Genomic DNA, 26,998 nt, shown 5'->3' on the forward strand with positions numbered 1-26,998 from the left:
GAAATAGAAGAAACCATTAATAATGTCTAAAGCATGGCAATTAACGAATCCAGGTGAGGAGAAACTGTGGCAGGGTAGGCAAAACGAGTGGAGAACTGGGCATATTTTTAAAGGAAATTAGAATACAGGAAAGAGAGGTTTTAAACGTGTGAATTATGCGATTCAAGATAAGCTTTTCCTCCAGGCGGTGCCTATATTTATTTATATGATAATCTTGGGCTACAGCATTTCTAAAAATCCATGAGCGTGGTTCCAAATTTTGGCGCTCTGAACATTTATTTGAAAATAAGAAGAGTTTTCCAAAGGAGTAAGAGACAACTTTCAGTTAAAGATGAACGCATCGAGAATTAGGTGTAGCTTAGTTTGTGTTTCACAAAGGAACTGTCCTAAATAAGAAACAACATAAACGAAGACACATTGTTGCTCTTAATGTTTCTTTTTCTCTCACCTATTGAACCGTTTCAACAGCAACTGCGCAGCCCAGTGAGGGTCCAATTGTATTTCGACACAAACACAAACGAGGAAAGTGAGGAAACCTTTCGCCATGGTGTATTGATTGCCCCTAGGGGAATGTGCTCCTGAGGTCTGGGGGCTTAGACCTCAGCCCTGGTTTGAATTCCTCTGAGCTGGTCAGAGGCTGGACTGCTTGTCAGTTCACCAGCGCTGTTGGAATACCAAAGCTGCCTGGACCATCAGGGCGTGGGGCCCTGGTTCCCACTGCACCCTCCCCGCCCAAACACCCATGGACCCGCGCTTTGGTTTCTCAGCCCATTTCTTCTCGCCCCTTTCAGCCCTTCACTCACTTGGGCCAGTTGCCAATAAACCCCAGCAGTGACCGGGCCTAAATCAAGCCCGCAGTGGCCCATTTCCCACCAGGAACAATCAAAGCCTGGACTCTGCTGCAAGAAGGCGCATGTGGCCCTTCGCAGGCTTTAATGCCCTTTTGGCCATTGTTGTGTGGAACAAAGAGGGCAGGAGCGGAGAGCGCCCCCACGAGGAAAGGCGGGGAAAGACACTCACGGGCGCGATTTAGGAGGCGGGCGAGGCTGGGAGCCCGGGGAGGCAGGGTAGGTCCCTGGCCGCCGCGCCCCTCACGCGATTCGCACAGCGTCTGGCGCCCGGCGCAACCCTTTCCTGCGTCGCAGCCACTTTACTTTTATTCCCCCTTTCCTTATTATTATTTTTCCCGCGCAAAGCGGGAACCCGGGACTGCCCAAGCGAGCCGCGGAGGGGCCGCCATTTCCCGGGGAAAGCGCTGCGCGCGTCGGCACCGGGCGCCCCGGAAAGGGAACCGGAGGGGAGTGCCCGGCTCCGAGCCCTCCTCCGCGCCCGCCCGGGGCTCACGGCCGCCCGCGGCGCCCGGCTGGCCGCGCAGCAGCCCCCCGTCCTCGTCCCCGCCGCCCCGCGTCCGCAGCCTGACCTTCCCTGGCGCGGCCCGACCCCGGACCAGGTCTCTTTCCTCCGTCCGGCGCCTCCGCGCCCCTTCCATTGTCAGCTTGGAGCAGCCGGCGCCCAACTCGGGCGGGCACCCTCGGAGGCCCCCGATCGGCCCTGCGCGGGATCCCTCGGCCCCTGCGCAGCCCACCGCCCCCGGACCATCCCCCCTCAGCGGCCGGGCGCCTCCCTCCTCCTTCTTCTGCGCCCCAAACTCCGCATCCCCAGGAGCCCTCCGCTCCCTCCGTGTCCAGCCTCGCCCGGGGCCCGCTGCTGGACCCGGCATCCCTCCACCTCCCTTCCTCATCGCCCAAGATGCCCCTGGCTCCTCGCCGGCCGCAGGAATTTTACCGCTTCTTTAGCAATCCCCTCCCCCTCCTTTATTTCCCGAGGAAGCAAGTTGGGCAGCTTGATTTCTTAATTTTTCTTTTTTTTTTTTTTTTTGCGGGGAGGGTCGACTATTCGAGGTGCGCCCGCAGGGGCTGGGTGGCGGGAAGAGGCAGGCGGTTCTCTCCGGCCCCTGCGCTAACCCAGCGGCGCGTTTTGTTTCCAGACCCCGAAGCCCCTGAACAATAATGCCATCGCCATGGCGGGCTCACCTGGTGCTGCGCCGCCTGCTCCGGGCGCCCGTGCCCTCTGCGCGCCACTCCCGGGCGCAGGTTCGGCCCGCGCGGCGCCGGTGCCGGGCAGGAGGACTCTTTGCCTTTCTTTGGGTTCTATCTGTGCGTGTCAATGGCGGCAAGCGGCAGTTCTCCGGGCCGCGGATACTAGCGGGGGGAGGAGGAGGAGGGAGAAGGGATTGCTCCTTCTCCACATAACCACCTCTAGGAGGAGTCGCTCAGCCTCATCCCCCGCCAGCCCAGGCTCCGCGATGGGTCCGGGGCTTTCGGTGGGGCTCGATGAGCTATTGTCCTTCAGGAGCACTAAAGATGAAGCCGCGCGGCCTCCTCGTCGTTGGCGGATCTGCTGGATGCGCCTTGGGCCACTTGCTAAGATGAGGCTTTCCCCAGAGCTGAGGGCAGAGGCTGTGGTCACGATCCTGTGTCTTCTGTTAGCAGGACCCCCCTTTGGTGAAAGAAGGCGGCGTGGGCGTTCATCGGGCAATTCTGGAGAAATTCTTAGAAGGTGAAAGCGAAAAATGCCACCTTCGATGGTCATAATAACAAATGCATTAACGTTTGTGTCCACCACTGGGAAAGTAGCATAGGTAGGGTGGCCACAGCTACAAGAACTGAGAATTTATACCCACGCCCCTGGGCTTTTTATAAATTAAGATCGATTTAGAACCCAGCGTTCTGTAATATGTGGAGTAGCAAATGTATGCTTTGGTGGGTAAGACTGTATGCATGGACATGATCTTTAATTTGGTTGTTTTATAGTGTGTTAATTTGTAATATCGCAGCGAGTATTAAGATTAGCACGAGTCTATTAAGGACCAATTTTTATTAGTTTCTAGAAAATATATTTTTATGGGGTTGTAGTAGACAAAATCAGGTGTGATAATGGGATTAGGAGTTGTTCTGTTCTTACTGGAAGCCAATACTGTCCTTTGTAACTCGAGATGTTGGCCAGGGCTCCATGGCTGAGGGAGGGGGTTGTGTCAAAAGAATTTGTTTATTTCAGTGGGAAATGCTAACTTGCTATGGGCCATTCATAATTCCTCCGATTTCTCCATGATGAATCAAAGGATTGTGAGAGGCAAAATTTTGATCTCTTCTGAAATGAGAAACTGTGAGGAAAACAGAATTCTCTGGTATTGGTGGAATGGATGCTTTTCAAAGTCTTTCCCACTTGGTAGTATTGTGTATATTTGTCCCTGTAAACTTGTAAATGTTTAGGCAATGGGGAACCTTTGGGTGACAGAGCTTCCAGTGAGTGGGAAGAACCAAAATGCCCTCTGCCCTCTGGATTTATACTAGTCAGGGCTATTGCTGGAATTAGTACATAGAGCTTTAGATCATGTGCTTTTTAAACAAATATTTTGCTGACAAATCAATCAACTTTCTAAAATATCATGCATGTATCATAAAGGTATAAATAACTCTCTCTCTGTTTAAATCTCATGTGGCTTCTCAAACTCTCCTGGACCCAAAGGTCTCGGTTTATTGGGACTTCCTCCACTCTTCTTCCTTTTACCCTCTATGTATGACCTCACTGTTCTTTGTCTTTGAAGGTACTCTCCAGGTCAGAAATCTAGTTGGGATAAAGTCCTCTTTTCCTGAGACATATATTTAAAGGGTTTTAAATGACCCCCTGGGGCATCTCATAATGGTTTCGATTTCCCCTTCCTAGAGGAAGTGCCTATCTCCCTTCTTATATAGATTTCTGGTGTCCATTCTTGATCAGAAATAACCTCCAGGCCAACATTCAAGAGGGTTCAGGGGGCTTCTGGGAGTGCTTGAAGAATGTTCCTACCCTGGGACCCGCTCAGCCCGGCTGACTGAGATATAGTTGAGTAATTCATCAATATGTATTAGATTCACATTCTCCCTGTAACTTCCCAATAAAAATGGTACGTGTGGTCATTTTTATGTGCCTTTCATGTAACTCATTTCATCCTAGCATTTTGTTATGTGCTATCCTGAGAAAGGCTGGATCTAAGAGATTCTCCCATATCCTACTGGTTGGTTTCTTCCAATACATGATACACTCGTGACTCAGAGAATCTGAGGGAATGTCAGCTTTGTAATTCTCTTGTTCTTAGACTAGAAGGGATCATAGAGTTCACCTGGTCAAACCCTTTATGTTATGGGAAGAAATCTGGTATTCAGGTGGGTGAAGTGGCTCAGCCAAGATCACACAGATAATTAGTGGCAGAGACTCCAGTGCATTTCCAGATACATAGCCTAACGCAGTTCCACCAACTCCAAACTTCTTAGGATGTATACGGAACAAATATGCCACCTAATATGCAGATCTAGTTAAATCATATATACTTAATATTGAACATTTAACACGTGCACAAAAATTTCACACAGATAATATTGTGTAGTTAAAGTACATTTAAAATAGTCAACATGATTATAAGTTCATCAGTGATCTTGAGTTCTGCAGTGGCCTCCAGCTCAGGGAACCCCTGGCAAGGTAAGTAATAAATAGAGATAATAAGAGTTTACACGTATTGAATGCTTATGTGTGTACTGCGAGTTACCTTTACTAACTCATTTAACCCTCACAAGAGCTCTATGGGGTGGGCACTATTTTCTTCTTTTTACAGATGGGGAAACTGAGGCAGAGTGAATGAGACACTTGCCCACAGTTACAGAGGTAGGAAGTGGCAGATTCATGCTTTTAATCCCTGCCTTAATCTGGCAGTAGGGTTGTGTGCATTTGCTTTAAGCAAAGGAATTTTGCGATTGGTCACGTGATGGAAAGTCCCTTGGATCATTCCCAATACATATCCTCAAGAAGTCATCGAAAAGCCTAATTACAGGAGGTTTGGTGGATTACCATGGCACTGAAAGTATTTTCTTAACCTTTGACCTGTATGTGTGTGTAATATGAATAAATGTATTGATTGTAAGTTGACTCTGTTAGCAACAAGGATGTCTAGTAAATATTTTATTGAGATGCAAGATGAACTGCTTCTCCACTTAGAGACAGGCATGTAGTGTGATTTAGAGATAAAAAAAATCAGCCATGCAACTAGATTCATATTCTATTGAGTCTACAAGTAATTCATCCACAAAATTATCTATTTTAAAAATAGCTTCATCGATTTTGCCCCCCCAAACCTTTTTACTTTCTTATGATCCAAATTTATGATGTTGTGTGAATTGAGTGGGCTTTTATTTTCCATGATTAGTTCTAATCTAATTTATGACACCTATTATAATTTGTGATCATTTTACCCTTCTGAGATCTTGGTATGCAGTTACGCTATTAATTTCCTGACCCTTGCCACTTCCAGAAGGAGTATGTCATGTAGGTATATATTTATATCTGACATAAGTATGTGTGTATGAGATTTATATATCCAGATTAATTTCATTTGAGAATTTCTGATCTCCTTTGAAGTAACCTGAGAGTCCCTGGGAGTGTCATAAAAAACAGATGGAAATCATTGGCTTAAGCTCTTCTTTGAATATAAGTTAGGCAATTCTAGACGCTGTATTAATCCCTTCAAGGCACCAACTGGCATGACTCTAAATAGCAACATGAGGGCCTGAGGTTACGAACACAGACAAGGCACCCAGCTAAGCAGTACCCCACTATTCGGAGAAGTAAATACAGCTTCTAAATGTAGTGCATAGTGTGGAAAATACTAGGCAATCGGACTTTAAAAATTTTTATTAGCTAGAAATGTGCAAAGTCTGTCCTGTTATATTTTAAATGGTGAAAATTATTAATGTTAAACATTTATTTCCTTGATCAGAACTGGTGGCTTTAGGATCTTAATCACTTATGGAAGGGAATAATGTCCTTAAAAGGACACATAGGCAATCATTATGCCAACAAAGCCCATTCCTAGTATCTCTGACTAAAATGAACATCTTCGTCTCCTAACAAAAGAAACATTTTACTAGCCCTGGTTCTTAAAAATAACAACAAAATGCATCCTTTTGGATACTAAGTCCTGACCCTTTGGTTCTGGAAAAGGGGATTTACATGAGTGGGTACGTGCGTGTATAGATGCATATCTATGTATATACATCTCTAGATGAATAAATAAATATTTGACGTGTGTGTCACCTGTGTGTACATTATTGGATGGGTAGTGACTGAGACTGCGGTAGGTTCAGAGTTGAAGGCTGGTTTGGATTTTAAAGAAATCTACCAAATGTTTAGCATTTAACCGATGAACTATATTGTAAAGGAAAAGAAAATGTTTCGGGTTTTTAAGAGAAATGCATTGTCAGCCTCAATTATGCAAAGTTGTGATCAGGACAACAAGGCACGAGGTATCATTAAATTTAATGGAAGCAGAACCTGGAGCGAAGGGGAGTGTGCCAGTAGGTATCTTGCTCTGCTTGGTGCAGAGCTCTCTGGAGATCCTCCCGTTACTTCCAGGCAGAGCTTTTTGCCACAGTTGTAATGGGAAGTGGCAGCACACATCTAGAGAGCCTGGACCTTAGCATCTGCGTTGGGAGATCTGTGCCATGAGGCCTCACACCTAAACAAAATTGCTCTTTACCATTTAGACCCATTCTAGAGAATGGAGGCATTGATTTTCCAAATCCACAAAAACAGAATACCATAGTAAAACTATAATTTATTTATACAAATGTTGTGTTTTTACAAAGGCCATCTGTCAGTTGACTCTCTGATCTAAAACAAATCTGTTTGTTCCCCAGAAGAAATAACATGTCTGTTGAAAAAGGATTTATGGACGACAGGCTGCCCAATCCACCAGCCATTGGTAAAATAGTAACTATTTATGATATATTTACTTCTAAGCGAGTGCTGTGAGTGGAAACTATTACTTGTAAAGTATGGTAATTAATTTTTCATTATCTCAAAGCCAAGAAATGGAGCCCAGTTGCATTTAAGATTGCTGCATGAGAAACACGTTTCTTCTGTAAAAAAAAATATCCAAATAAAAGCATGCAGAGAGCTATGGCCTCGTGGTAGCTCACTGCTCTGATGGGTGGGGATAGGACCATGGGCTTGAACTCAAGCCCTGGATTTGTTTTTGGAGGACAAGAAGACAAATCACTATTGAGTGACTCTGGCCATTTCATCTCCAGGCATCATTGATGGCCCTTATTGAAAATTAGATCTTACCATTAATACTAAAAGAAAAGAGAACTCTAGGCTGGGAGAAACAGAAATGAAAGAGAAGGGAAGGCCCCCTGTCCCCACCCCCCTACACAAAGGAGACACTCGAGTGCATATTTATTTATATTTTAATATTTACTTTGGAATGGAATCTAGTATTTCTTTTTTTTTATATTTTAATTTTTGTTTATTGCAGTAACATTGGTTTATAACATTGTAAAAAGGAATCTAGTATTTCTTAATACGTCTCTCTTCAAGAAACTGGGCTAGGTCACATGAGAGGTACAAAAGACGTGTTCTCTTCTCTCAGGAAGCTTGCAGTCTACCTGATGACTCAGAGCAAGGCAAGAGGTGCAGAAACCACCCCGACATTATCAGCAAAAAACGGTTATCAAGAGTCAGTGGTTATCTTATCACCTAACACCTTTCTTAAGTTAACACCGATTCCTATATTTTGGTTTTCCAAAACATTTTTAAAATTAGCTGAGCCAGATTTTACCCCAAAATATTTTATTTTATTGACTTTGAATTAATTTTTGTTTTTCAAACACTTTAAAAAAATAGATACTACTTGAATATGATACACAAATCAAAAGGTACAAAGGTAGACGATCCATGAGGTCCTTTCCCCTGTGTCCCCCAGGCAGCCAGTTGCCCTCTCCGAGGTAACCAAAGTTGCTTCTTCTGTGTCCTTCCAAGCAAGTACTTTTCTCCTGTGTTTCTCTTTGTGGGCAGAGGTCTGATTTGTCTTTTCCAGGGAACACTGGAGGAGTCTTAATATTCGAATCCCAAAGGGGACAGATTCTAAGACAGCACATTTGCTCCTCTCTGCTGAGGTTTCAGGCAGGAGAGGACACAGGCTCAGAGGCAAGATCTTGGTGAATGTCTCAATGCGGGATCTCCTGCTGGTGCAGTGGCACAGTGAAAGGCTCCCCACTCCTGATCTAGGAAAATCCCCCCAAGACATAAGTCGAAACCCAGGGACACAGCTGGCACTGAAAGACACTTTCTCTCTCAGGCTGACAGTGCAGGATCCCAGCTCTGAAGATAAGAGGACCCTCTCTTTACCTCTTGATGGATCCTTGAAGATGCTCAGATGCCATTCCACTTTATTTCCCACAAATACCTCCCAGTCGTGGGGCTAGAGATGAAGTGGACATGCTCCTGACCCCCATTATGTAGACAAGTCTCTCAGGATGTTTGGACTCAGCCTGTTTGCCTCCAAGCTCCACACTGCAAAGGGCGTCAGAAATGATGACGTGGTTGTTGGCTGGGATCATGTCCAAGCTCATGTGTGCTTGGGAACTCCTCAGCCTGGGGTCCATGGGCAGGGTCACCTTCAGCTGGGTCTGCTGCTCTCTGGTTTGGGCTGCCAACCTTCCCATCTGGAGGATGGGTGTCAGCTCAGCCTTGGGGGATCTGAGGGTGGTGAGCCAGGGCATAGCACTGCCCCCGGGCTGCATGGACACGAGGTTGTTACAGCCAACATACTCTAGGAGCTTGGGTTTCAGGAATAGTATGGGTGAGGCTGCTCGTGGCTTCCTGCAGCCGTTCAGCTATGGCCTCCTCAGGCCTGGTTCTCAGCAACCCTCCTGCCTACCCCCCTTCGCAACCCTTTATGGAGGAATTCCGATGTCCACTCCTGGGCCTCAACACACCACTCCCTGCCTCACCTAATTATTCCTTCCATTTCATTTGGGTTGGGGAAATGTGCTCAGAGTGAGAGGGGAGAGAGTTCACACCAAAGGAGACTCAGTCATCCACACCTTTGCTGTTCGTAGAGGTTTCCACCTTGATTTCTCTCTCTCTTTCTTTCTCCCTCCTTCCCTTTTCCCTTCCTTCATCCTTCCTCCCTCCCTCCCCCCCCCTCCTCCCTTCTTTCTTCCTTCCTTCCTTCCTCCCTCCCTTTCTCCCTCCCTTCCTTCCTTCCTTCCCCTTTGAAATTCTTAGCTTGGGTTCTTGGACACTCAAAGGTCCGGCGAGAGCTGGTAGGGCGATTGGGAGATGCTGAGGTCCTGCAACATTCTGTGCGTCTGTGCATTTCTGTTGAGAAGTTCCACCTTATGTTTTTGGCAGACTCTCAAAGGGATTTCCACCACAGAAGATAGCTAATGCCGACTATCTTTCATCTTGCCCCAGGCTCCCATCCTCACCAGCCGAGCCCTGGTTCCTCTGTGCTGTGCTCTGAGAAAACTTCACTCCTCCCTTTATAGTAGAGATTGACAAACTTTTTCTATAAAGGGCCAGATAGTAAATATTTTAGGCTTGTAGGCCAAGAGGAAAAATGGATAATATTATGTAGGTACATATATACCAAGAGAGAAAACAAATGTCCACAGCTTTTTTATTAGTAAAATTCTAAATATAACAATAGTAATATATATATATATTTTTTTGCACTACAGGTCTACTTATGAGAAGAATAGAATTCTATTTTAGGGGTGATAACATTTCTCTTAATTGAGGTTCAGATTTAGTGTTTGCTGTTATCAAAACTGATTGCAAATGTTCATCTATTAATGCTGATCTGTAATGAGATTTTATATATTAAATTAAAAAACAAAATTTGAATATCATGTAATTTTAATGTGTCACAAAGTATTATTTTGTTTGATTTTTATTTAAACATGAAAAAATATAAAAAACCATTCTTAGCCTATGGGCTGTACAAAAACAGGGAGTGGGCTGAATTTGTTCCTAGGGCCATAGTTTGCCGATTTCTGCTTTATAGCACTCACCACCGCTTATGGTATACTCATTTGTTTCCTTCTCCACCTTGCTTTAACTGTTCATGGTTAAAATATTGAATAATCCTAAAAGTCTTTTAGTGAAAAATAGCATCCACCTGCTCTATTTCTCCCTACCGCACTGATGCTCCCCAGAAGCAACCACTTTAGATTCTTAGCTGTTTCTTCTGATATTTATCTACATAGATCTAGGAAGAAAGAAAGAAAGAAAAAAAGAAGGAAAGAGCGAAAGAAAAGAGAAAAGAAAAGGAAAAAAAGGAATATAATGCTGTTTCTTGATTTATCAGTTTAGCCACTGTACCTACTGACTTCTTACTATGGAAGGAGATTTTAGTTCTCTTACACTCTTTCTTCCTCCCCACTTCCTTTCCTCTCATCCCATCAGTATAGTTATATCACAATTTTTGGTTAAATTAATATTCAGTCTTTGTATCATTGTGATCATATGGTTATTACTCTCAGCAGAGCCACGTAGTATACTATAACTACATTTCCTAATTTGTCGAACATTTGTTTTTCTTGAAGGTAATAATTGCCTTTTTTCTTTTTTTTTTGGCTTTGTTGTCTTTGTGCTTGATTGTTACAGTGTTGTAATACAACTGCACATGGGTGATGCCTAGGCAGTTTCACTATAACCCTAGACAATGTAGCAAGATGGAGCTGGTGGTGTAATGTGATGGAATTGTACCTGCAACCAGGTTGTTGGATCCTGTGGCTCGTGCAAGGTGGTTTTGCAGTCATGGATAGTAATGATGTTGGAGTTTCAGGGTGACCAGGCTGGAGGCAGGAGAGACGTGATAAGTGCCCATTTAGGTTTGCTACAACTTGCAGGATGTCACTGGAGACAAGCAGAATATCTTCACCACCTTGAGAACACCTGTGAGGACCTGGAGACTCCAGGAGCCACCTGTACCCCCCACCCTGAAACAACCTGACGTCCTCTTCCCTCCAGCACTGGCATTGTGTCCTTTTAGCTTGCTGCCGTGAAATGTTGCCTATATAAGTTTCCTGACTGAACAAAATTTATCTTCCAAACTCACCACAGATCTTGAACTTCTCTCAATATGGCAAACCAAGCGGGTAATAGAGCAGCTGTTGTTGTTATTTCTCCTCCTTCCCCTCCTTCTCCTCTCTTCCTCCTCCTTCCCCGTCCCTCCTCTCTTCTTCTCTTAGACATTCCTCCTGGATCTCTTTCTTTGCTTACTCTAGGCAGTGCTGGCTGCTTTCTGGGATTGCTGTCTAATTCTTTTAGAGATTTACCTTTTCCATCCCCTTGACAATTGCCTTTAACTCTTTCTTGTGTTGGATCCTCTGTCTTCCTCTTTCTTGATTGACTTCCTTGTTTTGGTGGGGCACATTTTCCAGGAACTTCTTGAGAAAGGGTGCATGGGAGGTAAAATATTTGCATGTCTGAAAATGCCTTTATTCTACCATCATGTTTGATATCTTTCATCTGTGGTTATTTCTCTTACTCTTTTGTCCTTATGGGTTTATGTCTGTAAATTTTTTTACTGTTGTTTTACTAGCATTTTGGGAGGAAGTAGAAATAAACATAGATAACAAAGTTAGTTAATTTTTATCTGCTATTCAGTGTCTTTTTCTTTTATTAACAGAACCCCCAAATTTAGCTAGACAGCCAAAATAACTGCTGCATTTCCCAGCTTCTCTTGCAGCTAGATATGGCTGTATTATGATGTTCTGGCCAGTTCTGCACACATTATGTGTGTAACTTCCAAGTCAAGCTCTTAAAGGCAAAAGGCAGGGCTTCTCCTTGTCCACCTCATTGCCTGGAACGTGGACGTAGTGATGAACCATCCTCAACCTTGCAGAAAAGGGTGACACTCTGGGAAGGCTGAGCAACAAGAGAGAAGGAATATGGGTCCCCAACATAGTAGGGCACCTTATCAGCCTTGGCCTTCTAATGCTCCCTGTGTTGTGGGAGAGAATTACCTCTCTATCTTGTTTAAGTCATTATTAGTCGAAGCTGTATCCTGACTAATCCACTGCATGTGTTCAATCTTCCATGTTTAACTGGAGGAGATCCTTCATTACACTTAGAACAAGTTTCTTGTCTTTTTCACATAAGGGAAATAAAAGGCTCAGAAATGGTAAGCAGTGGAGGAAGAAACACATAGCTCAGTTGGGTGGATAGACGAACTATTGACACACTACTATATTCCCAACTTATTTTATTTTTATTCACATGGTTCATAGAAGGAAGAATGAGCTTAGAGATGAAAGATTTGGTTCTAGTTCTAGCTCCTCCACGATGTGATCTTGGAGGTGATAGAATCTCTTTGAGTCTTAGTTTCCTCAGCTGTAAAATAATAGTGGTTAAGAATGTGGGGAGGGGCAGGGGGGTTTTTACCAAATTCTGCTTTTGTAATTATGTCTTTAAATGTTTGCTCTAAAGTGAATCTAAAATGAATCTTTAAAATGAATATATATATAAGCTTAATGTATTATAATATCGATAGCTGTTATTTATTGAACGTTTTCCATGTGCCAGGGCCTGCAAAGCACTTTAATAATAATAAACTTATTGCATCCTTACGATGTGCCATATACTACACTGACTGCTTTCTATGTATTAGCTCATATACTCCTTATAACAACTACTTATGATAATTCCATTATCAACCCACTTTACAGATGAGGACAGTGAGACTTACAAAGTTATGCAACTTGTCTAAGGCAAGGAATCACACCCATAGCTAGGCCAACTCCAAAGTCTTTGCTTTTTTCTTTTTTCTTTCTTTCCACCTTTCCTAAAATGTATTACCTGAATTTTAAATAAAAAATTAAAACAGGCAGGTAAGATTAGAGAACCATAACTGGACCTTAAGCAAAGTTTGCCTCTAACTTGAAACTTATTGGTTTTTTTTGTTTTTTGTTTTTTTTTTTGGTGAAGAGGATTTGCTCTGAGCTAACAACTGTTGCCAATCTTCCTCTTTATTTTTTTGCCTGAGGAAGATTTTCCCTGAGCTAACATCTGTGCCAATCTCCCTCTATTTTGTATGTGGGTCACCGCCACAGCATGGCTGACAAGCAGTGTAGGTCGACACCTGGGATCTGAACCTGCGAACCTGGGCTGCTGAAGCGGAACATGCCAGACTTAACCACTATGCCATGGGGCCAGCCTGAAACTTATTGTTTTGAACCCATGGCCATGACACAACTTAGAATCATAGAAGGGGTGTGGAGTCATCTAGTCTAATCACCGCCCAGTCTGAGAATTCCCTCTGTGACAGCCTAGACAGATGGTCCCCCAGCCTCTGTTTTCACACCTCAGTGGCTGAACTTTTACTGCTTTATTAGGCTGCCTGTGCCATTGTTAGGGAATCTCAGCAATGCCAGTTTTCAGGTTCAAGCCCCCGTGTATGCTGCTTTTGAAATATGTACGTATGCTGCCTTTGCAATGCTGAAGCCATCAAGTGGTGGCAAATTTGTCTCTGGCTCTCATCTCCCCCCTTTCCCCTATCTTCCAAGCCCTTTGATAGAGAATTTCATGAAGAAGATGGCGTTTGAGCTGAATGTGGATGGCTATGTGGGATTTCAGCAGGTGAAGATGAGAGGAAGTAGAGGATTAGAGGCAGAGGTTGAAGGTGGGCCAGGTGGGGGAGTGGCCAGTGTCCCAGCCTGGTGGGTCATTGGGTGCCCAGAAAGCAGCTTAATAGGAATGGATCTTTGGAATGGCAGGTTGAGGCCCTAACATGAGGAGCCTTGAACACAAGGGTGAGGGCTTGGTATTTACCATGGTAAGCAGTGAGACCTTGCAGCTTCTTATGACTAGGAGAGTGGACAGTCTGAGAGCCCTGCTTTTGGGAGATTCCCCTGACCACTGTGCATGCACAATGGATGGCTTGGCAGGAAGACCTTGGAGCAGAGAGAAGAGCCCTTCCCAACCTGCGGGAGCAGGCCCTCCTTGGCTTCACTCATCAACGTAATCACTTTTCTCTTTATATAGTAGCATTTTTATTTCCCCTACTGTATAACAGAACAGCTGATTACATTTTAAAACTAAAGATGTACATTAAAACAAGGATTTTGAATGAAAAAGTGTGAACAGCCTTTTGCAAAAAATCATTGAAGTTTAGCTGGGGCAGCTTCCTTTCATCTTCCAGCCTTCTCTGAGAATATTTCTGGCAAGAGGCACACTTACATCACAGCCTTGGAGAGACTTGTCTTCTAACCTTGTCTTGGGGGCCCAAAGTCACAAGCTAGTTAGCGGCCCAGGGGGCATCAGTAGAGTATCAGCATTCAGATAGGGATTCCAAAGTTCTTTGCATTCCCCCTCACTGACCCAGTTAATCTCACTTACCATCATTATACGTGTGTGTTTACACGTGTGTATACATCAATTATACCGTATCATACCACAGGCTAGAATCTAAGACTCCAAAATAATTCAACCAAAGAATTTTTGCGATTGAGTTTTATGTGGAGAAATGAGAAGGTCCCAATCTCTTTATTTACACTTGCTTATTTTCATAAATGATTCTCTTCAAAGAGGCATACTAAATAGATCTACCTAGAATCTTATGTCACATTCACAGATTTATGACTGATCGATTGTGCAGTCACCCACTTACTGATGAAGTTATCTGTACAGGGTCTGAGTCCAGTTTTGTTGGGAGGTCCAGTTCTCTTCCTACTTTACCACGCTGCCTTTCTCTCTGGTTTTTCCTTTCGTCCAGCTCATTAGATGAGGATATTCTCCAGTTTGTTCTGCGCTGATGATCATGAAATTGAGTGCTCCCCAATAATATGAGAAGAGAGCAAGAAGAGCCTTACTTAGAGCCGGAGGGGATGGTCACAATTAAGATCTATAAGAACTTTCAAAAAGACACCCCTGCAGAGCAGCTATGACAGCTGCTGCTCATAGGGATGAGAAACCGTTGGCTCAAAACCAGCTGGTTCTGAACAGCGGGGCTTTCTGCACCACCCTCAAGTGTTCATTTCTTTCCGTGGTGGCTGCGGAAATGCAGGCTCTAGGAATCCTGCTTTAAATGTGCCCCTGGGGACCCTGGGCTATTAAGGGTTATAGCTAGTGGTCCTCTGTCTAGGAAATGATTCTAGTTCTACATTATCCATCTCTGAGTTAATTTAAAAGACTGCATGTATTACTACAGAGTGTTGCGGTGGTGTATATGCTAGCTTTGGTAACTCGTATAGTCATTTGTAATGAAAAGTATGTTGAGGACATTATAGTACATAACCCAAAGAAGCAAATGTTCATGCATGAGACGCTCTCATATTTTTTAGAATAAACTCTGTAGACTAATCTTCACATGTACATGTTTCTATTTTCCATGCAGAATGACTGTTCAGATTACATTGAGCTCGCACTTATATTGCCTTAAATGGTTATGTGTATTAATGGTTCAATTGAATTCAACTGGAACTATTTAAATTTTCTTATATTGCTCCAAGGTTAGGTAAAATTCCAGTTTTTGAATTCTGTTATCGTGAAATAAACCCTACACTATACTTAGAGAGAGCACATGACATTTTGTGTGCCATACCATGTTCCTTTTCACACTTGTAATTGTTTTCTTAAAAATCAATAATCAAACTCAGCATTCTTTTATTTTAAGTGCACTATACTCCCTTTGCTAATCTTTTCAATGCGGGAGGCGTTTTCTTGGGAAGTGCTATAAAGCTGATATTCTGTGTGGCTAATCTTAACTTGACCCAGACCTAGTCATTCACAAACAACAGATGTTCATGGTAGATTTTTCACTTTCCTGCTTACTCTGTGAGCAATTACGTCTGTAGTAGGCTGTGTCTTTGTCAGGCCCTCAGATTTCTAGTCAAACCTGGTATTTTCCTTGTGCTGAGTTTTCCTCCCTTGGGATATAGTCTTTTGGTGAGGTTAGAGGTTTGCGGCTGTCTTCATTTAGGTTTGTTCTTGTTTTTAGGAACAGCTAATTCAGAGGAAATTTAGAAGCTCTCTATATTTCTGTTTGGAATACTGAAAACACAGGGATCTTTCTATAGAATTTGTAAATGCAATAGTTCAGTCTCCTTGTTTACAAGACAATCACAGGATCTTTTGGAAAATGCCAGAGCCTCCCAGAGAAACTCTCAGGGTAGCTGACAGTCAGCTCTGGCTTCAGGATAACTGTTCCTCACCCCCATCTCTCAGCCAAGTATTATTATTAATTGGAACAACAGATTCATAAAAATGTGATTTTAGCTGCCTTTAATTCAGTTCTGTACATAAAAGTTTTTGAATGCCTACTCTTTACTATATTCTGGTTGTTAGTACAGACCACAAAGCAATTTGGATGGGAAGGGACAGGACTGATGTAATCAAAGCAAAGAAACCAAGACAGTGAAATGAGTCCCAAGGTATGCATTTTGTTCCCAAGGATCATACATACAACTTGTGGATAAAGTATTTTCGTTCAAAGTATTTATTGGTTTTATTTATTTTTTCCTGATTACAAAAGTAAATAATATTCATTGTAGACATTTTGGAAAAAATAGAAAAGTAGTCATCATCCTTAATGTCAACATCCATAAAATAGCTCATTAACACTTTATTTTATATCCTTCCTCTCTTTTTTCTAAGCATGTCTATATAGTTCACAAAAAAATTCACTTTATATTGTTTTTAAAATCTTTATGTTATCAAATAAAACCTATATATAGAAAATGACACAAATGTATGGATTAATATCAATTATCACAAGGTGAACGTTCTGACAACCAATATCCAAATAAAGAAATAAAACTTTGGCAACAACACCAGAAGTCCCTCAATCTGCCCCGTTACCATCTCAGCCCCCTCACTTCCCACAAAAGTAACCACTATTCTGGCTTTTATCATGTATAACATTTTATCATTTATAATTTCTACATATATTATAAGGCCCATAATAACACTGTTATTATTTTTGCATTAAACTGTCAATAGACTTTTAAAGAGACTTAAAAATATAAGGAAAACACCTTTATATTTACCCAAATACTTACCATTTCTAGTGCTCTTCATTCCTTTGTATAGATCCAGATTTCCATCTGTTAGAATTTTCCTTCGGCCTGCAGGATTTCCTTTAAAATTTCCTGAAGCGTAGATCTGTAGCTAATAAACTCCTTCAGCTTTTTAATGCTTGAAAAAATTTTTACTTCATTTTTGTTTTTGAAAGATTTTTTTTTTTCTGGGAATAAAATTATAGGATGACAAGTTTTTGTTGTTGTTGTTTAGTACTTTAAAAATGTTGCCCTATTGTCTCCTGGCTTGCAGTTTTTCCATCTAGAAGTCAGTTGTATTCTTAGCTTTGTTCTTCCAGCTGCTTATAAGATTTTATCTTTATCACTGGTTTTAAACAATTTGATTATGATGTGCCTTGGTAGAGTTTTCTTCTTCTTTCTTCTGTTTGGGTTCATTGAACTTCTTGCATCTATGGTTTAATAATTTTGATAAAATCTGGAAAAATTTCAGCCATTATTTCTTCAATTAGTTTTTGTCCCCACCCTCCTCTTTCTTCTCCTTTGAGGATTCCAACTGCACATTTTTAGACCACTGGAAGTTAGCCCACTATTTGCTAACGATTGGGGTTTTTTCAGTCTTTTTTCTCTCTGTGTTTCATTTTAGATAATTTCTATTGCTGTGTTTTCAAGTTCATTAATATTTTCTTCTGCAGTGTCTAATATGCTATTTCTCCTGTCCAGTGTGCTTTAAAAATCTCAAATGCTGCAGCTTGCATGTCTAGAAGTTCATTTGGGTCTTTAAAAGTATATCTTTCTTATCTCTCCTTTACATGCTCAATCTTTACTGTCTTGAATATATGGACTATAATTATAATTGTTTTATGTCATTGTCTACTAATTCTATTTGTATCATTGCTGCATATCCTTATTATGGGTCATATTTTCCTGTTCATTTTCATGCTTGGTAATTTTTTTATTTGCTCCAGATACTGTATATTTTAACATGCTGAATATTTTGTATTCCTGAAAATATTCTTGAGTTCATTTCTGGGATTCAGGAAAGTTACTTGGAAACAGTTTGATCCCTTTGAGACTGGCGTTTAAGCTTTGTCAGGCAGGATCAGAGCAGCTTTTGTTCCAGGGCTGATTTTGCCTCCCTACTTAATGCATCATGAATTACAGGGTTTTTCCTCTCTGGTTGGTGAGACCATGGACTTTTCCTGGTTCTGTGTGAGCTCCAGAAATTGTTCACCTTGCTCCTTCTGAGTAGTTCTTTCCCCAGATTTGGGTGGTTTCCTTACATCCATGTGCTGATCAGCACTCAGGGTGGCACTCTGCAGATCTCTGGAGCCCTCTCTGTGCACTCCTCTCCTCTCCGGTACTTTGCCCTGGGGACTCCAGCCACATGGCCTCCTTGAACTCCTAGCTTTGTCTCCTCAACTCAGGAAGACTGTTGGGTTACTCCTCTGCATTCTGGCCTGGACACTTTCTCCAGACAGTAAGCTGGGGCAATTTTAGACCTCACCTCATTTGCCTCCGCTCTCTCAGGGATCACTGTTCTGTGCAGCCAGATAGCCACTGTCTAAAACCAGTTTCTTTTTTTCGTATATTTTGTCTTGTATTTTTGTTATTTCAGGCATGAGGGTAAATCTGGTCCCTGTTACTCCATCTTGATCAGAAGCAGAAGTCCCTTTCCTGACTTTTTTTTTTTGTCATAAATTTATTTTCCTTTCCTAACTTTTATAGTGATCGCTTCCTTATGCTACTTTGTAGTTTTATCACCCATGTGCACATCTCTAGAAACTATAGTTTAGTCTTGCCCTTTAAAAAATTATTATACACCTCTTAAGTTTGTTTTAATATACAGAATCCTTTTCCATGGCTTTCTTTTCTTTTATCTGTGGAAGAACTGGCCTATTTGACCTGCAGTTTCTATAGTTTTGCTGATGCATATTTGTGCTGCAGTTCAACACATTGCTCTAGTCTTTGGTATTTCCTGCAAATGTCCAGAAGTCTGATCAGACTTGGGTTCAATGTCTTTGGCAAGATTATAGTGCTGCTGTGCTTTTTCACCAGGAGGCACACAACGTCTGGTTGTCTCTCTTTTTGTGATGTTAGCATTAATGCTTAATGCCTAAATTTATTAATTCATTGAGGATTGCAAAATGATGACATTCTAATTCTTTAATTTCTTTTTCATTTATTAGATGGAGTACCTTTATAAAGAGACATATATCCTCATTACTATTTGATTACCCATAGTATAGTTTATATGGGAAGGCAGAATAAATGATTCATTTAAGATAATGAATTAGTTTCATATTATTCTTTCAAGATGACCCTTTCATTTTTTAAAGATCATTTTTAATATCATTATTAACTCATTGATTGATGGATTTTAATCAATTGCAATTATTATCCTTTTTGAGGCTCAAATCGTCCCATCTCTGGCTGGGAGGAGCCTCTTCAAGTTGGCCCTAAGCCGTTTTAACACCTTAGTATCTTGGTAACTGCCTCTCTATGTAGTATGACGAGATATTCCAGGCTCGTTTTGTACAAATCCTGCCCCAAACCAGGAGTAGTAACTTCCCCAAGAAGCCCTAGTTTCTTTTTTGTGGAAAATGCTATTTCAAACAATCTGAGTGTCGGGATGATCATTGCTATCAGGTTGCTCATTGTTTTCAGGCTTTTGCAGTGAACAGAGCTAATATTTTACATATATGTATATGTATATATTTTTTCTTTTAGAAGATAAAATATCTCATGAGTTCATGTTGATACTTCCAATTTATAACCACAGAAATGTAAAATTCAGCCTCTTCTATATTACATCCCTGTCTCCTCTCCTCTTCACCAAGAACCTTGATTCTCAAGGACACAGAGATGATAGAATTGGAATATCCCATAATCACTCATTTACTTTAGCCCTCACTCACACAAAACATCCTCAGAATAATAATTGTACTACTACTACCACCAATGTTATTCCTAAGAGCAGTTAAAATACTTTTTTGCGTATCATCTCCCCATTCTATCCCCATTTAAAAATAATTAACTGTATCTACCTTGTTTGAACTTCAGCCATTGCATACTATAAAACTCTCTTTTAGGCCTTGTTTAGTGTTGTTTCTATAAATAACTACATCATTATTACCTATCTTTAGTCCTTATGTAAAATGTTTCTTTAGTCATTTTGCTTGACTGAAGCTCATTCTTCAGTATATTTCTCAAGGAGGGTTCAAGGGATCAATATTCCCTATGTTTTTGCATGTTGATAACATTTTTTGCCCTTTATACTTAAATGTTATTTTTACTGCCTATAAAATCCTTGGCTCATATTTTTTTTCTCTGTCTTAAAAATCATGTCCATTTGCTTCTGAAGAAATACTAGCATTGAAATGTTTCCTGATAATCTAATTTTCTTTTTGTTATAACTTGTCTGTTACTTCGACAAGATGCCCAAAGTATTTTTTCTGTTTTCTTTAAAGTTTAGTAATTTCGTTAGAATATTTTGTGATGTGGGTCATTCTGGTTCAGTAATCTTAGGTACATGGTGTATTCTTTTAAAATGTAGTTTTAAAACTTTTTTTTTAGTTTCAAGAAAGTTTTCTTGAGTTACAGTGTTTGGCATTTATTCTGTTCCCTTGTTTTAGATTTCTTTTTTGGAAACTCCTTTTATTACTCATATATTGAATCTTCTTTGCCTATATTCAATATCTGTTGCCTTTTCTCTAATGTTTTTCATCATTTTCGAAATTTCTTTTTTTAAATTTAGGTGAAATTGGTATATAACATTACATAAGTTTCAGGTGTACTTTATAATTCAACATCTGTGTACACTACAAGTGATCACCATCAAAAGTCTAGATACCACCCACCACGATACAATTGACCTCCTTTACCCATTTCACCCAACCCAAGATCCCCGGCCCCTTTGGTAACCACCAATCTCTGTACCTATGAGTTTGTTTTGTTTGTTTTTAGTTTCATATGAGTGAAATCCTACAGTATTTGTCTTTCTTCATCTGCCTTATTTTACTTAGCATAATACCCTCAAGGTCCATCCATGTTGTTGAAAATGGCAAGATTTCATTCTTTTTTATGGCTAAGTATCCTTTGTATATATATACACACCACATCTTCTTTATCCATTCATCCATCTATGGATACTTTAGTTGTTTGCATATCTTGGCTATTGTGAATAATGCTGTAATGAACACAGTGGTGCATATATCTTTTTGAATTAGAGTTTTTGTATTCTTCAGATAAATACCCAGATATGGAATAGCTGGATCACATGGCAGTTCTATTCTTAATTTTTTGAGGAATCTCCATACTGTTTTCCATAGTGGCTGCACCAATTTACATTTCCACCAACAATGTATGAGTGTTCCCTTTTTTACACATCTTCACCAATACTTTTTATTTCTCGTCTTTTTGATAATAGTCATTCTAACAGATGTGAGGTGATAGCTTTGTGAATTTGATTTGCATTTTCCTAATAATTAATGATATTGAACATCTTCTCATGTGCCTATTGGCCATCTGCATATCTTCTTTGGCAAAATGTCTATTCAGATCCTCTTCTCATTTTTTTATTGGGTTGTTTGTTTTGTTGTTGTTGAGTTGTATGAGCTCTTTATATATTTCGGGTAGTAACCGCTTGTCAAATATATGATTTGCAAATATCTTCTTTCATTCTGTAGGTTGCCCTTTCCTTTTGATGACGGTTTCCTTCACTATGCAGAAGCTTTTTAGTTTGTTGTAGTCCCATTTGTTTATTTTTGCTTTTGTTTCCCTTGCCTTTGGAGTCATATCCACAAAAACATTGCTAAGACTAATGTCAAGAAGCTTACCACCTAAGTTTTATTCTAGGAATTTTATGGTTTCAGGTCTTTCATTCAAATCTTTAATCTATTTTGAGTTAATTTTTGTGTATCGTATAAGATAGTTGTCCAGTTTCATTCTTTTGTGTGTGGCTGTCCAGTTATTGAAGAGACTGAACTTTCTCCATTGTATGCTCTTGGCTCCTTTGTTGTAAATTAATTGTCCACGTATGTGTGGGTTTTTTCCTGGGCTCTCAATTCTGTTCCATTGATCTGTGTATCTATTTTTATGCCAATACTATACTGTTTTGATTACTATAGCTTTGTAGTATAGTCTGAAATCAGGAATTATGATACCTCCAGCTTTGTTCATTTTTCTCGAGATTGCTTTGTCTACTCAGGATCTTTTGTAGTTCCATACATATTTTAGAATTATTTGTTCTAGTTCTGTAAAAAATGCCCTTGGAATTTTGATGAGGATTGCATTGAATCTATAGACTGCTTTGGGTAGTATGGACGTTTTAACAGTATTAATTCTTCTAATCCATGATCACAAAATGTCTTTCCATTTATTTGTGTCTTCTTTAATTTCTTTCATCAGTGTCTTATAGTTTTCTGAGTATAGGTTTTTCACCTCCTTGGTTAAATTTATTTCTAGGTATTTTATTCTTTCTGATGCAATTGTAAATAGGATTGTTTTCTTAATTTCTCTTTCTGATAGTTCATTCTTATTGTATAGAAAGAACAGATTTCTGTATATAGATTTTGTATCCTGCAACTTTACTGAATTCATTTATTAGTTCTAACAGTTTTTTCGGTGGAGTCTTAGGGTTTTCCATACATAGTATCATGTCATCTGCAAATAGTGACAGTTTTACGTCTTTCTTTCCAATTTGGGTGACTTTTATTTCTTTTTCTTGTTTAATTGCTCTGGCTAGAACTTTCAATACTATGTTGAATAAAAGTGATGAGAGTGGGCATCCTTGTCTTGTTCCTAATCTTAGAGGAAAAGCTTTCAGCTTTTCACTGTTGAGTTTGATGTTAGCTGTCAGTCATATATGGCCTTTATTATGCTGAGATACCGTCCTTCTATATCTAGTTTGTTGAGAATTTTTATCATAAATGGGTGTTGAATTTTGTCAAATGCTTTTTCTGCATCTATTAAGATGATCATATGATTTTTATCCTTCATTTTGTTGATGTGGTATCATAGTGATTGATTTGTGGATGTTGAATCATCCTTGTATCCCTGGGATAAATCCCAATTGATCATGGTGTGTGATCCTTTTAATATATTATTGAATTTGATTTGCTAGTATTTTGTTGAGAATATTTTTTTAATAAACTTTATTTTTTGCAGCATTTTTAAATTCACAGCAAAATTGGGTAGAAATTACAGAGTGTTCCCACATGTCTCCTCCCCCACTATCAACATCCAGCACTGAAATGGTACATCTGTTTCAACTGATGAAACTACATTGATGTGTTGTTATCCAATGTCTATAGTTTATATTTGGATTCTCTCTTGGAGTCGTACATTCTATGGGTTTTGACAAATGTATAATGATACGTATCCACCATTATAGTATCATGCGGAATAGTTTCACTGCCCTAATAATCTCCTGTGCTCTGCCTATTCATTCCTTCCTCTTCCCTAACTCTTGGCAACACTAAACTTTTTACTGTCTCCGTAGTTTTGCCTTTTTCAGAATATCATACAGTTTGAATAATGCAGTATATATCTCTTCAGATTGGCTTTTTTCGCTTAATAATATGCATTTAAGATTCCTCCGTGTCTTTTCATGGCTTGATAGCTCATTTCCTTTTAGTGCTGTATAATATCCTATTGTCTGGATGTACCACAGCTCATTTATCCATTCACCTACTGAAGGACATCTTGGTTGTTTCCAAGTTTTGGTCATTATAAATAAAGCTGCCATAAACATTAGTGTGCAGGTTTTTTGTGGACATAAATTTTCAGCTTATTTGGGTGAATACCAAGGAGTGTAATTGCTGGATTGTGTAGTAAGAGTACATTTAGTTTTATAAGAAAATGCCAAATTGTCTTCCAATGTATTTGCACAAGTTTGCATTCCCACTAGCAATGAATGAGAGTTGCTGTCGCTCCACATCCATGCCATCATTTGGTGTTTTGGATTTTTGCCATTCTAATAGGTGTGTAGTGGCATCTCTTTGTTGTTTTAATTTGCAATTCCCTAATGACATATGATGTTGAACATCTTTTCATACGCTTGCTTGCCATCTCTATATCTCCTTTGGTGATGTATGTGTTCAGGTCTTTTGCCCATTTTTCAATCAGGTTGTTCATTTTTGTTGAGTTTTAAGAATTCTTTGTATGCTTTGGGTAACAGTCCTTTATCAGATGTATCTTTTGCAAATATTTTCTCGTAGTCAGTGGGTTGTCTTTGCATTCTTTTGATAGCATCTTTCACAGAGTAGCTTATCGAAGTCCAGCTTATCGATTATTTCTTTCATGGATTATGCCTTTGGTGTTGTATCTAAAAAGTCGTTGCCATACCCAAGGTCATCTAGATTTTTTCCTATGTTATCTTCTAGAGGTTTTTTAGCCTTGTATTTTACATTTAGGTCTATGATCCATTTTGAGTTAATTTTTGTGAAGGGTGTAAGGTCTGTGTCTAGATTCATTGTTTTTTTGCATGTGAATGTCCAATTGTTCCAGCACCATTTATTAAAAAGACTATCTTTCCTCCATTGTATTACCTTTGTTCCTTTGTCAAAGATCAGTTGGCTGTATTTGTGTGGGTCTATTTCTTGGCTCTCTATCTGTTCCATTGATCCATTTGTCTATTTTTTCACCAATATCAAACTCTCTTGATTACTGTAGCTTTAGAACGTCTTGAAGTCAGTCTTCTGACTTTGTTCTTCTTCAATATTGTGTTGACTATTCTGGTTCTTTTGCTTCTCCATATAAACTTTAGATTCAATTTGTTGATCTCCAGAATATAACTTGCCTGGATTTTGGTCAGGATTGGATTGAATCTATAGATCAAGTTGAGAAAAACTTACATCTTGACAACATTGAGTCTTCCAATCCATGAACATGGAATATCTCCTCATTTATTTAGTTCTTTTTTGATATCTTTCATCAGAGTTTTATAGTTTTTCTCATAGAGATCTTTTATATATTTTGTCATATTTGTATCTAAGTATTTCATTTTTTGAGGTGCTAATGTAAATAGTCATTTGTTTTAAAATTCAAATTGCAGTGGTTCATTGCTGGTATGCAATCGCTTTCTAGTGATTGACTTTTGTATACTAATCTTGTATCCTGCAACTTGCTATAAGAGCTTATTAGTTCCAGGAGTTTTTTGTCAGTTCTTTTGGATTTTCCACATAGACGATCACGTCATCTACAAACAAAAACAGTTGTATTTCTTCTTCCCTGATCTATATATCTTTTGTTTCCTTTTCTTATCTTATTGCATTAGCTAGGACATCCAGCACGATGTTGAAAAGCAGTGGTGAGAGGAGATCCTTGCCTTGTTCCTGATCTTATTGGGGAAACTTCAAGTTTCTCACCATTAAGTATGATGTTAGCTGTTGGTTTTTTAGTAGATGTTCTTTATTAAGTTGAGGAAATTCCCCTCTATTCCTAGTTTGCTGAGAGTTGTGATCATGAATAGGTGTTGGATTTTGTCAAAAGCTTTTTTTTTTGGATCTACTAATATGTTCATGTGATTTTTCTTCTTTAGCTTGTTGATATGCTGGATTACATTAATTTATCTTTGAATGTTGAACCAGCCTTGCATACGTGGAGTAAATCCCACTTAGTAATGATACATAATTCTTTTTATACACTGTTGGATTTGACTTGCTAATATTTTGTTGCAGATTTTTGCATCTATGTTTACTAGAGATATTGATCTGTTGTTTTTTTGTGGTAATGTCTTTGTCTGATTTTGGTATGAAGGTAATGCTGGCCTCATTGAAGGAGTTAAGAAGTTTTCCTTCTTCTTCTACCTTCCGAAAGAGGTTGTAGAAAATTGATACAATTTCTTCCTTAAATGTTTGGTAGAATTCACCAGTGACCCCATCTGGCCCTGGTGCTTCCTGTTTTGGAAGGTTATTGATTATTAGTTCAAATTCTTTAATAGATATATGCTCATTCAGATTGTCTATTTCTTCTTTTGTGAATTTTGGCAGATTGTATCTTTCATGGAATTGGTCCATTTATCTGGGTTGTCAAATTTGTAGGCATAGACTTGTTCATAATATTTCTTTATTATCTTTTTAATGCCCATGGATTCTATAGTGATGTCTTCTCTTTCATTTCTGATATTAGTAATTTGCGTCTTCTCCTTTTATTTTCTTAGATAGCCTGGGTGAAGGCTTGTTGATTTTATTAATCTTTTCAAAGAAGCAGCTTTTGGTTTTGTTGATTTTCTCTGTTGATTTCCTATTTTCAATTTCATTGATTCCTGCTCATTTGTTATTATTATTTTTTTCTCCTGCTTACTTTGGATTTAATTTGCTTTTTTCTTCTTCTTAGTTTTCTGAGGTGGGAGCTTAAATTATTGATTTTACATCTTTCTTCTTTTCTAATATATGCATTAAATGCAAAAATTTCCCTCTCAGCACTGCTTTTGCTACATTCCACAAATTTTGATGCATTGTATTTTTATTTATTTATTTATTTATTTGTGAGGAAGATCAGCCCTGAGCTAACATCCGTGCTAATCCTCCTCTTTTTGCCAAGGAAGATCGGCTCTGAGCTAACATCTATTGCCAATCCACCTCCTTTTTTTCCCCCAAAGCCCCAGTAGATAGTTGTATGTCATAGTTGCACATCCTTCTAGTTGCTGTATGTGGGACGCGGCCTCAGCATGGCCGGAGAAGCAGTGCGTCAGTGTGCGCCCGGGATCTGAACCCGGGCCGCCAGTAGCGGAGTGTGCACACTTAACTGCTAAGCCACGGGGCCGGCCCCTTTATTTTCATTTAGTTCAAAATATTCTTAGATTTTCTTAATATTTCTTCTTTGACTCCTGTGTTATTTAGAAGTGTGCTGTTTAATCTCAAAGCATTTGGGGATTTTCCAGCTACATGTCTGTTATTGATTTCCAGCTTAATTCCATTGTTGTCTGAGAGCAGACAATGTATGACTTCTATTCTTTTGAATTTGTTAAGGTGTGTTTTATGGCCCAGAATGTGGTCTATCATGGCTAATGTTCCCCATAAGCTTGAGAATAATGTGTAATCTGCAGTTGTTGGATGAAGTAGTCTACAGATATCAACAATATCCAATTGATTGATGGTGGTGTTGAGTCCAACTACGTCCCTACTAATTTTCTGCCT

General features: G+C 39.8%; 1 protein-coding gene and 1 long non-coding RNA gene across 3 annotated transcripts in view; one reads left to right on the forward strand and one right to left on the reverse strand.

Moving 5' to 3' along the window:
- Positions 1 to 2,099, reverse strand: part of LOC131407141 (core histone macro-H2A.2) — a 46,840-nt gene extending 44,741 nt beyond the window's left edge. Inside the window, exon 1 of the mRNA XM_058543286.1 lies at positions 2,034 to 2,099. The gene's annotated coding sequence lies outside the window, so the exon portion shown is untranslated. The remainder of the gene's footprint in view (positions 1 to 2,033) is intronic.
- LOC131407143 (uncharacterized) lies at positions 1,602 to 9,006 on the forward strand. Of its 2 annotated transcripts, XR_009220450.1 has the most exons (4): positions 1,602 to 4,701; positions 6,729 to 6,793; positions 7,411 to 7,817; positions 7,910 to 9,006. It is a non-coding gene; the product is annotated as an uncharacterized LOC131407143 (long non-coding RNA). The 2 variants fall into 2 exon arrangements; XR_009220449.1 differs by lacking the exon at positions 1,602 to 4,701 and having other exon boundaries at positions 6,429 to 6,793.
- Positions 9,007 to 26,998: the final 17,992 nt, after the last annotated feature.

Source organism: Diceros bicornis, chromosome 6 (assembly GCF_020826845.1).
Source record: "Diceros bicornis minor isolate mBicDic1 chromosome 6, mDicBic1.mat.cur, whole genome shotgun sequence".
NCBI classification, from domain to species: domain Eukaryota; kingdom Metazoa; phylum Chordata; class Mammalia; order Perissodactyla; family Rhinocerotidae; genus Diceros; species Diceros bicornis.